General features: G+C 34.3%; 1 protein-coding gene across 9 annotated transcripts in view; it reads right to left on the reverse strand.

The window, feature by feature from the left end:
• Window positions 1–14142, reverse strand: part of TRPS1 (transcriptional repressor GATA binding 1) — a 259423-nt gene that overhangs the window by 213183 nt on the left and 32098 nt on the right. For 2 of the 9 annotated variants that reach the window (XM_009244044.4, XM_054518785.2), the window contains exon 2: window positions 12163–12259. The exons of the other annotated variants lie outside the window; for them this stretch is intronic. The gene's annotated coding sequence lies outside the window, so the exon portion shown is untranslated. The remainder of the gene's footprint in view (window positions 1–12162; window positions 12260–14142) is intronic. 9 annotated transcript variants of the gene reach the window in all.

Raw genomic sequence — 14142 nt, forward strand, 5'->3', positions numbered from 1 at the left:
AAATAAATTATTCAACTAAAGAAATCAACTATCACAGTAATTTAAAAACAGAGCTTAGATCATGCATCAGCTCAACACAGGTGAACTAAAATTTATTTCCATTAGATGAGAAACTCTTTGAAGGTAAGAGATGTAAATTCTATAAATTGTATATTCTTCGTAGTATCTTGACCCTAAGCAAAGTAAAGAATCAAAACATGATTAAAAATGGTATGGAAATTGCATATCCAGTTTCTACACCTGATTTAAATCACCTGCTCGTGTGATCAAGGGCAAGTCCTTTTGCTTCTCTGAGCCTCCATCTTTACCTGTACAATAAGGGAATTTGAATAAATTATTTCTAAAATGCCCCCACCTCTGTGACTCTACAATGGTTCCGGTTAATGGCACTTCAATTTTACCTTTAAAAAGTTTGCCCAATTGCACTGAAAGACTATAGAACAGTAAGCCACCACCCGCTAAGGGTGGTTTAAATACCACTGAAGCCTATCTTTGCCTCAGTTTCTCACTTCCCCCAATATTCATTCATTCAGTAAATATATCCAACCTCCGTTATGTGCCAAACACACTAAGCAAGATGACTTTAATTTTATTATTTGTCATTAATTTAAGAAAGATGTGTTTAAAAAGCAAAGAAAATGACTATAAGGAACTCCTCTTCTCAAGGAAAACTGACACTTCTGAGTATCTTTCCAAATATAATTTCATATACATATATGTGTATGCATATATATGTACAGACACACACACATTACATTCTGCACTAGACTCTAAAAAATCAGGAGGGCAAGATCCTGTAATTGGACCTCAGTTTCAAATCTTGTTGCTTATAATTTTTAATTATAAGAAACAGTTCTTATTTTCATAATATATAATGCCAGATGACATTTTCTTTTTGTTTTTCCAGCTTATAAAACTTTTCAACTGTTTGAAATCAAAGCTTAACACAAAAAGAAAAGTCATCATGGTCTTCGCCTTAAAAAATATGTTTTCTTCCATGCTTGCTTGTATCATCAGCATAAGAGTACTGAGTTATTAATTACACATTTCATGTAGCTTTTATTTTTAAAAAAACTTTTAAAAGAAAGAAAAAATGTTTCTTTTGATCAAAAGTCCCCACAAAGAATTTAAAGAATTAAGCAAGTGATAGCAAAATAAAAGGAAGGTTAAATCTTGGGCCTACAGCAAATTAGATAGCTTCCATATGAACAATGTATACAGTTCAGTTTTGAAAGAACATATGTGTTTGCTCATTGGTTTAGGGAAAAAAAAAAAAACACTTGAATCCTGTCTACTCCATATATACAGATCAAAATCAGATTGCTTAAGTGAACTATAAAATGCAAGAGAACATTGTTTATCCAATTCACAAACTCAAGAATCACTGAAGGAGTTTAGATGTTTTCTATTTCTTCAGATTCCAGGGTAATACTTTAATGGTAGATCGCTTTTTTTATAAACTGCTTCAAACTTCGTAAACTCAATGTCAGATCCTGTTCTTTCCTATCCATTTCTATTTAATTTGCTCTCTCTGAACTGACTGTTACAAAATTTTTTAAAGGTATTTTTGAACATCTTAAATCTTGTTGAGTTTTAAATGTCATCACCTTCAAACAACTTCCACCAAATAAATCTCTTATTAATTCACATCAAACTAATCCAAAATGATCATTTCTATTAACATATGCTTCAGAGCACAAAAGCCCATTAATAGTCATCTGGACACTAGAACTAACCAAAAGCCCTCTGAGATAAAATGCACATTATTTAGATATCCTATTTCAAAGGTTTTGATGCTAGCCCAAACACATTTTATTAGGCTTTTATTTCATCTTGCTATGTTCTCTAGATTTTAAATATCTCATTTCAAATGCACTTGTCTAGGTAAAAGGAGATAGTGTGGTAAGTAAGTAATAATGTCCTATTTGCCTAAATGAATCTTCATATATCCAAATACATGTTAAAGAAAAAAATTCATTAACCACTGTACTTTTATAAGAAAATTACAAAACTTTTTTTTTCAAAGACTTTAGGCTACAGTCACAATGACACTGTAGGACACATATATATATAAAAAAGAACGCACCTATTTCACTAACTAGGGAAACTAAAATAGAGCAAGAATACATCATGGAGCCTCAAAAGGCAAGGGGAATTGATTATTTTTCCTTTCATAACCGGTGAGAGGCAAATGTATTAAAATCCCTGATTTGAATAAGATCACAATTTCACTGTGCAAATTGAGAAATGTTACCACTTGTTTCCCTGCAGAAAAGTAGTTTTTCCTTTTGTTTTCCTCTCAAAACACACACACACACACACAATTAAAATATCTGCAATGACAACTGTTGATTCACATAGCCCAATCTGACTTTACATTTGCACACAAGTCAGTTTCAACTTCATCCCTACTTCTCTGTTAAACTTAGACTATTTCAACCGGTCTCAGGGCAAAGAGCCAAGCACAGCACTTAAATTAAAAAAGAGTAGCTCATCGAAGAGTATAAATGTTTCTATTTATCTTGATGGTTATGATGTGAATTGACATTTTATTGTATGTAAATTAGATTTTCACTCATAACAAAAATAACGAGTGCTGCGCTTTGTAGAAATGTCTTTGACTATGTTCCCAGCATTTGGTGAAAACTATCATTGAATAGTAAAGGTAGTTTAATATTTTTATGTATTAATGTTGCTTTTTTTCTGTTTTCCTACCTGTTAATCAATAGAAAATAAAATCTCAATTATTAACTCAATCCACCAATATAACTAACAGCTTTCTTTGTTTTCCCTTAATAAATCTGTGTCAATCACTGCAAATCCATTTGGTAAACCGACACACATATACAGTATAGTGAATCTAATAGATGCTTACCATAAAGATAACATAGTGCAATTAGAATGCTCGCTGTCTTCACAGCACCAGTAAGTCAAGTATATTCAGTAAGTTTTATTACTATTAGTAGTATTAAAAGTGCCAAATTTAATATAAGATTAAAACCAGATGTTGTGAAGACATACTGAGAACTTATACCTGTAATATACTCTGTATGTGTGCATGTGCGTGTGTGTATCTCTAAAAATGAAGGGAAGTAAGCTTGTGCCTTCATATGCAATAGTTCGTCCTCATGAAACTAGGAAATAACTCACAAAGCACTAGGCTCACCCCTACTGTGCCACAGGGAGCAGTTTAAATGGCCTGCACCCATCTGAGAACCAATGGACTAAGGACAACCATAGACATATCCAACAGACAACACAAACATTACAATGAACCAGCTAATCCATTCATGCAACAAAAGGGATTTAGAAATTTGGTACAAAATACAAAATTTGGTTTAGCTACCACCCTATTTAGTGCCAACTACTTATTTTAACCTAATTAGCATCATTTTTCCCTCTGACAAAAACAAATTACACACGCACACACACAGGAGTCATTTTCTCTCTTTCGTTAAGTACGGAGAAATGTTCCAAAGAAAACTGATCTTAAAATATATATATACTTGAAAGCAACTTCTCATAATAAAATTAAATCACTTTTTCCTGACTTCTAGGATATGAAAAGCTTTATATATGGGCAAAAAAAGTAAACATATAATCCGTTCATAATTTGGAGTTGGATAAATTCCAACTTAGGCTTAGAAAGCTTCAACTATAAGAACATTTTTTGAAAAAATATTATGGTATTTCGGAATATTCTGCCATGCTCATCACAAGTTTAGCTAAGCTCTGCGTGGGATTTTAATATGGTAACTGTTTAAGCATAGATGACAAGAAACCCAAGACTTGTCTCTAGACTCTTCCCATAATATTAGCTTCAAAAAAAGAAAATGAAAGGACATTCCTTGGTCAAATTAAGTTTAATGGAAACTGTATAACAGTATAATACATATCCCTCCCAGAGATCCACAATGTACATTAGCGTTTACAGCTCTAAGAAGTCCTAGGGATTGGAGAGGGTGACGTGTGTTCAATCTGGACTGAAATTTCCCAATCTCATTTGGCTTTATGTCACATAGTGCCATTTAGCCAACAAAACTAATGTTCTGATGAACACAGTGGGAAAGGCCACTCTAAGAAAGTAATGTTCAAGGAAGAAATTTACCGAGATTTTAAAGCATGCATAGTTAAGGGAAAAACAAAAAAAACAAACAAAACAAAACAAACAAAACAAACAAACAAACAAAAAAAACAGTATTCCTTCATTAACTTGGCAAAAAGACTAAGATGTTTTGTTATGAAGAGGGCTGTTTTGAAGGATTTGTTTTTGTTTTTTGTTTTTTTTCCAGAAGAGCTATCTATGTTAAAAGAAGATTGAGGCATATCATCATTAAAGATTTAGAATCAGAATTTTTTTGAAAGAATGTGTAGTGGCAGAGCATTACAGATAGAACATTGGATTTTAAAAAGGGAACGGATAAAACATCTATGTACAATAAAATCCCAGGTGTCCAAATTATACATTCATAAACATACGTGGATATAAACTCAATGTTATCTTTGAGCTAAATAGATTGTATACAGATATCACTGCATAAAGAAGCTCTATTTTTTCAACTATTGTTGCTAATGCTGTCCAGCTACTGTGATCAGTTCAAAACCTTATATGCTAAATTTGTCATTATTTTATAATAACTTAAATTTTATCTGATTAAAATTGAGCCAGGAACCAAGATATGGCAAAGGCCTTTAATTAAATATGGAATGTGGAAAGACCCAGGATTGCACTGAGGCATCTTCAGTTCATATAGTTACAATCGGTAGTTCTCAAACGCTTGCAGATACCTCAGATCTATCCCACATGCTCCTCCCTGATTATTAATAAATCCTTTCTTCTCCACTCCACTCAGTCTGTGTCCCCAGATCCACCACACATGTCTATTACAGACCCTATCTCACCCTTGAAAATCCCAAGCAGATCCCATAGTTTTACAGGCTTTTGAATTTTGTTTTATCATTATTGCATTATTTTACCCCCAAAGATTAAAACAAAAGATCAGAAAGAAAGAAATAAAATAAAAAATAGGTTAGGTAGATGTAAAGTAAAACTGAAACAGATAATTAATCTTAACTTAATTGTAAACACAAAGCCAGATAGAGTGGTGAGATTCAAGCCTGAGAGGATGACCACGAGTTCCTTCTGGACCTATCCCACACAGCCTCTATTTTACACATTCACATATGAGACGAAGAATAGTGATGTGATATACATGAGTAAGACTACAGAATTCAGGCAGAAATTAGCTCACTTGTTAAGTATTTTGTATAGGCGATCTCGTCAATCTTCACTTTCAAATTCAATATAAACTTAAGAATCTATCTAAACATACACAGAAACATACACACACACACACACCTTTAGAAAAGATTTTCACCATCTGCACCCCAAATATTAGTTTCTCCATCAATCTTGTTGTGGATACCTATCGTAACAGAGTAAGGGAAATACACATATATAATTCCAGATTCAGGTGTTTTACAAATAGTTCTTTCAGAATTTAATTGAATGTTGAAAGAAACCAAAAGTCAGAGGCAGATTTTTTTAAGGCCTATGATCTTCAATGTTGATACATAATCTAACCTGATTTTTTAGCTAATAAAAAAATATTTCATGTTCTTATTATATGAGCCAGGAACTGTGCCAAGAGTGCAATATCTCATTTGATTTTAATTTGGATGAACAATCCTTTAAGTACTATTATCATTCACAGTTTACAGATAATGCAGCTAAGACAAAGAGAAGTTAAATCGCTTGTCTAGGCGCAGACCTAGCATATGAACAAGTTGGGTCTGAAGGAATCTAAAGATTACTTGGTTTCCCAATGCATTTCTCATAAACACTTAAACAACAGTTAACCAATGCAAAAGGTGATAACATTTTAAGAAACTTACAAGAGAACACAATCTATAAGACGCCATGTTACAAAGGCTGCTATCAAACATATTTGTCTGCCTCTATAGTTATGTCAAGTGAATGAATATACAATCTTCCCAATATTCTCACAGACTACCAGATTATCCTAACTTTTGAATCTGCCTCATAATGCCTAACACATCACCAACATTACCAAACTACATGTCTCTAAAATGGATTCACTTCTACAAAGCCCTCTACAATTTTCACAAGCAAAACTTAGTCTTCTCCACTGTCATGTGGCACCTTGTGCATATCTTCTCTCAAGGTACCTGCCACTTCACACAGAATTATGTGTTTATGTTTTAGGCTCCCCTCTAGACTGTGAAACTCTTCAAACCAGAAAATATATTATGATTTATATTATTGTTGTTAATTCAAAATATTAATAGCTATCCATTCATATATGTGATACTAATCAAAATATTGATATAAAATAATTCAATATATATAAATAGCTACATCTCATCAGTGATCTCAAGCTTTTTCCAGGTGCAACACATCTGAGGCTCATTTCCATCACTAGCACTGGCAGACTATGATGGTGACTACTGCAGAGGAATAAAGCATAATAGCATACTGGCACAAGGGACATGCAAGTTTTTAAAAAGCCAAGTGATACTAACACGCCCTTCCTCACAGTGACAGGCCTATGACACAGCAGGCACCTGTTCTTATTAGATGGATGGATGGATGGATGGATGTTGACACACTTAGAAAGTTCTATATATTGCTTTTGTCTTCAAGGAAAGTCTGAATCTCTTGATATTAAATAGGCTCAGGAAACTAACAGCTAGAAAAATGCTAAAGTTGTCTCAACAACATAATAACAAACCAAATCAAGACATCCAAGGAATCAAGGCATTAATTTTCTCCTTATTTCGGCTGAAAAAAAGAATCAGATATCATAGCTCTAGATCCATGGGCACAGATCAAGAAATGTACAAGTCGTGAGAAACAAGAACTACTGAATTTATTTTTTTAAATGGTAAATCACAACCATGTTGGTTTGATTTAGATTCCATAAATGTCTGTGTAACTTTACACATCAAAAATATCTGTAGACTGATTACACAGAGGAAAGTTCATTAAAAATTGGCACACTCTCTATATAGTGCTAATTCTATAATAAGAGTACCATAATCAGTAAAATGAATTTGTATGTTTGTATATTTGGATGATTATGTATGTTTTATACATGAACATCATATGGTATGTAATAGGTTTATTAAATATATAATGTTTACTATAAATATATGCATTTATATATACATATGTTTTATTTACAAATTTTTCATTCTGTATTCTCCAACATTCCAAAATTCAAAATATACTACACAAGTAGCATAATACATAAAAAATAAATAGTTTATCTTTTAGGAGAATAGCCTGGAACATAAAAAGAATACAGAAAAGCCTCAAACATCTGGATTAGACTCCAAGAAACTTAAAACATTCAGAAGGACACAAAACCAGAAGTTTAATTTTAAAATGCACGTACACACACAAACACACACACACACACACACCAGTTCTCACAGTATTACTTCCTGAATTCCTCAAACTGGAAACAAGCTAAATCTTCAGCAGTAGAATAGATTTTTTAAAGTTGTGGTATACGATTATAAAATACAGTATCTGTTCATACAACAGAATATTATGGTACAATACAAATGAACAAACTACATACAACATGAATGAATTTTACAAACATGATGCTGAGTTTGACATGACAGACACAAACGAATGCATGCTTTCAATGTATATGGACACGTGTAAAGTTCAAAAACAAGTAGAACTATCTAAAGCGTTTAGCAGTCAGGAGAGTGACTGATTCCTGAAGGAGGAAGAAAGAGACCAGGAGGAACACAAAGGGCTTCTAGAGTACTGGCAATATTGTATTTCCTGACATGAGTGATAGTTACACAGGTGTATTTGTTTTGTAATGTTCATTGAGCTACAGACTTAAGATCTGTGCACTTTTCAGCTAAAGTTTAAGAGTGTGTGTGCGATTTTTCAGTGAAACAGCAGTTGCTCTGCAGAGAGCATGGAGTAATACATTGAGGAGAAACCTTTGAGCTGCGATATTTTGATGAGCAAATCAAGCAATCCAATGGAGTGGAATGGGTCATTGACGCCTCAGGCTGAATTGTACGGGAGAAAGGGCCAGGATGTGCCCCAGCAGGCAAACAGGTGGTAAAAGAAGGAAGAGAAGAGAAATTGAAAAGAAAGTGTTCTGAACCAAAGGGATTTCAAAGGGTGAGGGGTTTGAAAAGAGAGATGAAGGGCAAAAACAAGAGCCAGAAAGCAACAGACACCCTAACAGGGGTGAAGATAATCAGAGACAGGCAAACAGAAGAGAGAATAAGAACTCTGTATGTGATTCTGCTGCTGGTGGTGGTGGTGGAAGGACAAGCACAGACACACGTCTGTAGATATTAAATGTTCCATGAGGATGCACTACCTTGATTATATGACAAAGACAAGCTACGTAAAGGTGGAAGAGAACTAATATTTCTTGAGTACTTATTATGACCAGCCATTTGCTTACTGGCTCACGTAATTTCCCCAGTTGGTTTTCACCAAAAGCCTGATAGTTATTTAGTAGTCCTATTTTACAAATGAGGAAACTGGAACTGAAAGGGGGTTAAGGTAACCTGCTTACCCAAGAAGACTGGAGGGAACAGATGAGCAAACAAAACAATACTGTGGTTTTTTCAGAGGATTCATGTATCTAAAATTCTGAATAATTTTATAAGGCTGAATAAATGCTGTGTTTACATGAAATGTGTGCTAGATTCCACCTTCATCTAAGGTGGTTGCTGTAAATCTATGTAATACCAATAGACCGAGGTATCCCATCTCACAAACAGAATAATGATGAGTGGTTCTTTTTTATTTTGCATAAAAAAGATGAGTTAATAGGTAAAATGCTATCAGTTTTCAACTTTATACCTGGTTAATATTTTCTTAAGACTTTGGCTTCTAGTATCAAATGGCTTCTAATGTGTACTAGTAACTAACCAAAAAAAAAAAAAAAAAGGCAGCAACAAATGTGTTAACAAGAAAACTTGAAAATCTTATGCCTTAAAACTATTTCATGTGGCATTTAGTCTCTGTTTTGTAGCTACACACAGATATAATACAATCACATTTTATTGCACATAATTTGCCCCATCTTTGTATGATATGATAATTTCACACTATTCCATGGAGTTTCTCAGACAGAATCACAAAGTCCAAGACTACAGTCACCTAAACAAGCTTGAGAACTTTGGGTTTAAGCAAAGTAAGAATTAGTTGACTGATCCCCAATCTACGAATGCTTTACATGTTCTAGAAGTCAAAGCATGAATAATGCTTTACATATTTTACTGCTCTCTACAAGAAATAAGCCTACACATGGAAAGAAAATGATGTTTGTTAAAGAAGCAACATAATACAACATAATACCCAGGAAAAAGTAGCACTCTATAGGATTACTTAAAATTAATCACATCCATTAGTCTTTTGAACTTTTTGTAAAACAGCATTTCATAGTAACAGTTTTACCTGATTATTTCAAAAGCAAATTACTATAGATTTCACCTAAACAGTACTGGTATCTGGTGGTATTATCACCATCTTCATACCTGCTAGTGATACCTTGTTTATTGAGCCTGCAAACTAGGGTGCTATTCAGAAAATACAATACTATTATTTAAATGACTTCATAAAAGAGTTAACATATCATGAGAGTACCAAACAGTCCTTTTAATCTTGTTGTAACATTAAGAATGCCCTGTTTTAACATCAAAATAGAACAAGTTATATTAAATGTGAGACATTATGGCAGTCATTAAGAAAGAAAATTGCAGCCTACTAGTTTACCATCTTCTTAGGTTAAAAAAAAAAAAAAAGATAAAAAGAAGAAAGAAAAGACAGGTTGTTGTAGGTCCCAAAATATCCTGCCCTGGTTTACTGAAATAAAAGTGGAATTCTCCTTCATGAAGTCTCACCAATGTAGTCCAGGTGAGCTAAAATAATAGATGAACCCTGGCAGGTAACGCATGTAGTCCACGGTATGAACAGTGAAAAAACCACATGAAACGCTTTGGAGAGTGCTAACCAGTTAAAAGATAGCACTGTTCAAGAATATTTTCTGATGACCAGAATACTGCTTGAGAGATGACTGCTATAGTCTTTGATGCAATAAGTTAGAATGAAGTTAGTCCTGTCAAAAAGTCCTACACTTTATCCATTTGTGCATCTACCACTTCCCTTTCATGAAAACTCTGCAAGCAATTATCCAAACAAGCTGATATGAGAATTTTTTATTCCCCAGAAACCTTTTCCCCAGAAAAGGTCAAAGATATCTGCTGGCATCAGCACTCATTTTGCACTAAATCGTATTTTTGGGCAAATATTAAAAACTGACCAAGTGATACGATAACTGATGCTCCTAAGTCAAAACTCACGTAACATTTAGTCATTCAACATAGTTTTTGAGGGCCAACTATGTGTCAGGCATTGAGTAAAGTGTTGAGTAAGGTGCTGAGGATACAACCGTGAACAAGGCAGAGAAGAAACTTACCCTGAGTGAGCTTATAGTCTACCTAGAGAAAAGAAATAAATAAACAAGGAAGAGCAGTGACTGATCCCAGTTTGGTATAACAACAAGGGGTTCTGGGGGTAAAAAGGAAGAACACAAACAAGGATAGCAAAAACCGGCCAGGTGAAAAGAGAGGATTGAGTGATTCCAACAGAAGAAATGGCAGAAGACCTGGGAAAGGCCCGGATGAAGAGAGAATGTGGCTTCTTAAGGGAACTGAGAAAAGTTCAGTGGTGTTAGCAATTTCTGTGGTGTTTGGTTAAATGTTTCAATTCCAGGAAATAAAAGATTAACACACAAATATTGTAGAAAATTTGTTTTCCTGAAAATATTAGATAATAATGTATCATATGTATTGACAAAAGTTTACATCAAGTTTTCATACATAATGTTTACTACTGTATTATGGATAGTTTTCCTACATAATTATGTCAAGTAAAAAAGCATTACTGAAATGACATAAATTTTTTATTTAAAATATTGTCTCATTTTGATACATTTTTTCATTTTCTGATAAGATAATGCCAATCGTTCTGTTTTTTATATCATCAGGAATTAAATATAACCCTGTAAATATAATCATTATATTCTATGTATTACATATTAATGTATATGTAATACATATAATTTATTTTAAATTGATCTCTTCCTAAAAGCTTAATAGTCTGGCTATGAAGCACAAGATGACACATTTAATTTCCAATAGGGTTCCTGTTTACTGTGCCACAGATGCAGAGGCATTGATGGTTTTAAAATCACTCTTGTCCATCAGGCTGGAAAATAAAGTACCAATGCAACACCAAATGTCATACATACATTCTTCTTATGGGCAAGGACATTTCAGAATTCTAAAATATCCAATCAATTAATTTATTCTATATTATGTATTTATTGGGCATATAATATGTTTAAATTTGAAGAGAAAATTATTGCTCTCTAAGAAGCAATAATCTACCTTTGTTAAAGAAACAAGGCTCACGTTAAACATTGCAGTAATAATACAGGATGAGACATGATTTAGCACCAAAATGAGCAGTGTAAACAGTAAATTCCCTTGAAAGTAATCAGTAAGTACTTGGCTGGGCATGGTGGCTCATGCCTGTAACCCCAACACTTTGGGAGCCCGAGGCAGGAGGATAGCTTGAGGCCAGGAGTTCAAGACCAGCCTGGCCAACATGGTGAAATCCTGTCTCTACTAAAAATACAAAAATTAGCTGGGTGTGGTGGCAGGTGCCTGTAATCTCAGCTACTTGGGAGCCTGAGGCAGGAGAATCGCTTGAACCTGGGGGTTGCAGTGAGCCAAGACTGCACCACCACACTCCAGCCTGGGCAACAGAGTGAGACTGTCTAAAAAACAAAACAAACAAACAAACAAAAAAAGTAATCAGTAAGTACTAAATGTTTGCTATCTTTTATTAATATTTCTATTATTTCTTTCATTCATAATAAAATAACCAATGTGGTCAATGGCAGAGGAAACAGTTAATAGAGATGAGAGTGAAGATTATCCTGAGAGAGAAATAAGAATTGCACAGCTACAGGGGACAGAAAAGGAGATTCCAGCAAACAGGAGTAAGAGAAACGAACAGTTGCTAACAATATTAACATATGTCAAGAAACAGAGAAGAAGCTAGGTTTAAAACAAATGGCTCACATGGAAGACGTGGTTGCCAAGGTTAATAAGACAGAATCTTGAATCCCAGTTGATGAGGCTGGACCACTTGGAGAAAGCAGGAAGCCGCTTGAAGTTTCTAAAAAGAAGAGATTAGGAAAACTAAACTAGATGTGGTGTGACGTGTAGATGGAAGAAGGGAAGGGTAGAAAATGAAGAAAAGTGATGGGTTTCAAAACCAATCTTCAACTCTGATCATAAAAGGAAGTGGAATTTTTAAAACGTCAGAAATATCGCACAGGTTCAGATAAAAAGATGGGGTGACTGGTATACATTAATGGAGACATTAATGATACTGGATTTTTCCAGAATTTATGTGCTATGATCATCTTTATATAGCTATATTGGAGTTATGACTATCAATATTTTATTTATCTGTTACATTATTTGTATTCTTGCCTGGACAGTGTTCTTTTGTTGTCATTCATATTGATATTATCACACCTTAGTACAGTATCCCATAAATGAGTAGGTGCTGCTTAATAAATATTTGCTGCATGAACTTATTGAAGTTATTCATGTTTACTGAACAAGCTTCATGAAACTTACTGAAAAGACAAAAATAGAGCTGATCAGCTCACTAACTTAGCTCTTGACACCCATCTGTTTGTTTCCATTTGACTGCCTGACTGTACTTAGTGTTTTATTCTAGCCCCATTTATCCTGATCCATTATAATTCTTAAGTTCTGATACCTGTAGCATTTTATCAGGTTTTCCAAATTATTTAAAAACATAAATTTAGGTTTTCCAAAATGAGCCAGATTTTCCCAGTCCCACAGGGAGCTTTCCCAGAACTCGGTCAAAACTTAATGATGATCCCCTCTAGTACACCCCATGTAAATCAGTAGTTAAAATAAGGGCCAGGAAGGCTTCAACACAACACATCTCTTTATTTCAAGTCAGATCTATAAAAACGGAGACTTGACAGACCTCAGATTTAGGTGCTAAAGGTTAATCTAAGATTCCGTTTTACACCAAAACTCCGTGGTAATCACTCAAGTCTCCCAGTGACTCGCCATCCACACAGAGTTTGTTTTTGAAGTAGGAACGCTGTAAAGTCAGGGTACTTTTCCACAGAGGTTAGTAATCTTTGTGTCCGTTCCAAAACAATTCCTTTAAGACTCTGCAGTGGAGAGCCCGCAGACATGAGTGCAATGAATAAAATAGGTTGATTTGTGAATTTGTGTTAAGGTCATGAAGGTACCTTTAGGCACAAGCCAACACTGCCTTTAAGGCCCAAAAAATTGACATTGTTCTCAAGTGTAAGGTAACAGACCTCACAAAATAGGTGTGGGCAGAGATTTCCTTGTAGCTCCAAAAGCAAATCCGGGCAAAACTACCCCTTTGCCAAAGTTGGACAGGATACAGACAGAAATATACACACTTACACACACAGTTTTACACATACACTCAGGAAAGACACAGATTCAAAGGATTATGCGGGCACATTAACCAAAACCAACAGTGGTTTTGGCTGGGTTTTTACCCTCTTCTTTGAGCTTACTCACATCTTTACTTTCTTAATTCCCACAATAATATGTATAAGTGGCCTATTTTACAAAGGAAAGGGAACAAACAGAAAAGAGAGTACAAATTAAATGAATAAGATAATGTATACTGAAATAGATTGTAAATGCAATGTGCTGTAATTTCTTGTATTCCTCCTATCCTTCCCCCATTAGACTATAAACTGCTAACAGGTAGTACACAAAGTGGCCACTCTATATATACTGAATGAAGATGCCAGCATCCATTGGGAGAAAGAGGTACTTTCTGCACAGATTAATTCAATCACCATATGATTTTATTTATTTATTTATTTATTTATTTATTTATGTATTTATTTATTTCTGAAACAGGGTCTTGCTCTGTTGTCCCAGCTAGAGTGCAGTAGCATGATCATGGCTCATTGCAACCTTGACCTTCCAGACTCAAGCAATTCTCCTGCTTCAGCCTCCCAA

The sequence above is a fragment of the Pongo abelii genome, chromosome 7 (assembly GCF_028885655.2).
Source record: "Pongo abelii isolate AG06213 chromosome 7, NHGRI_mPonAbe1-v2.0_pri, whole genome shotgun sequence".
In the NCBI taxonomy this organism is placed as follows: domain Eukaryota; kingdom Metazoa; phylum Chordata; class Mammalia; order Primates; family Hominidae; genus Pongo; species Pongo abelii.